General features: G+C 49.2%; 1 long non-coding RNA gene across 1 annotated transcript in view; it reads left to right on the forward strand.

The window, feature by feature from the left end:
• The first annotated feature begins 232 nt into the window (after window positions 1-232).
• The window catches only part of LOC122546869, an 11561-nt gene continuing 10425 nt past the window's right edge, over window positions 233-1368 (forward strand). The window contains exon 1 of the long non-coding RNA XR_006310823.1: window positions 233-314. This is a non-coding gene — a long non-coding RNA (uncharacterized LOC122546869). The remainder of the gene's footprint in view (window positions 315-1368) is intronic.

Below are 1368 nucleotides of genomic sequence, written 5' to 3' on the forward strand. Positions count from 1 at the left end.
TCAGGATGTTGTATGTGATCAAACAGGTCAGTGTGTAGGCGATGCCCCACCTTTAGTTCAAGTATCTCTACGAGAACTTCCTTGCTGGAGGGTCCCTTGGAGACACTTCAACTGGACTTCATTGAGTTGTAGAAATGAGTTGAGTTGCTATAAATGTGTTTTGCTTATTGCTGATGTCTTTTGTAAGTGGATTGAAGCCTACCCTCCTCCTAACGTTACTGCTGAGAATGTCGTGAAGATTTTGTTTAAGGAAATAATTCCCCGCTTCAGTATACCTGCGTGCATTAGCTCAGACAATGGACCACACTTTGTAGGTAATTAGGTTAGATTAGATTAGATTACAGTGTGGAAACAGGCCCTTCGGCCCAACAAGTCCACACCGACCTGCCGAAGCGAACCCACCCATACCCCTACATTTACCCCTTACCTAACACTATGGGCAATTTAGTATGGCCAATTCACCTGACCCTGCACATCTTTGGACTGTGGGAGGAAACCGGAGCACCCGGAAGAAACCCACGCGGACACGGGGAGAACGTGCAAACTCCACACAGTCAGTCGCCTGAGGCGGGAATTGAATCCGGGTCTCTGGCGCTGTGAGGCAGCAGTGCTAACCACTGTGCCACCGTACCGCCCAAAATATTAATGGAGAACTCTGTTCCCAGCTTTGTATTTGTCAGCAACTGCATGGTGCTTCTCATCCTCAGTCGGCCGGACTTGTTGAATATTTTAACCAGACTCAAGACTAAACTTGCCAAATTAGTGGCAGAGTCTGGCCTCTCCTGGTTATGCTAATCCCTGTGGCCTTATTCCAGATGCGATCCATATCTGCGGGCAAGAAACGACTCTTGCCCGCAGATATGGATCGCACCTCACCTTGACCTTTTTCCACCTATCACATTTCCGACGCCCCTCCTCCAAGTCCCTCCTCCCTATCTTTTATCTTAGCCTGCTGGACAAACTTTCCTCATTCCTGAAGAAGGGCTAATGCCCGAAACGTCGATACTCCTGTTCCCTAAATGCTGCCTGACCTGCTGCGCTTCTCCAGCAACACATTTCCATCTCTGATCTCCAGCATCTGCAGACCTCATTTTCTCTTCTATTATTTCTTCAGCTAAGGTAAAGCTACCAATTTCCTTGTCCTTGATGGCAAAGATGTCCCTCATAAGGTCACTATCAGAGCCCTTGTTCCCACAACAGTACCTTGTCCTGGCCAGTGGACAAGTCGATGGAACCTCCATCTGAGGAGGATGCAGCGGTCGGTCTCAGCCAACCTTGCTCCAACTGGAAGGATCCCAAGGGACTGGGTGACAATACAGGACACCCGATAGGCTGGGGAATCCAGAGTACCCTGGGGTTGGAAGGATC

The sequence above is a fragment of the Chiloscyllium plagiosum genome, unplaced genomic scaffold (assembly GCF_004010195.1).
Source record: "Chiloscyllium plagiosum isolate BGI_BamShark_2017 unplaced genomic scaffold, ASM401019v2 scaf_12183, whole genome shotgun sequence".
Lineage (NCBI taxonomy): Eukaryota > Metazoa > Chordata > Chondrichthyes > Orectolobiformes > Hemiscylliidae > Chiloscyllium > Chiloscyllium plagiosum.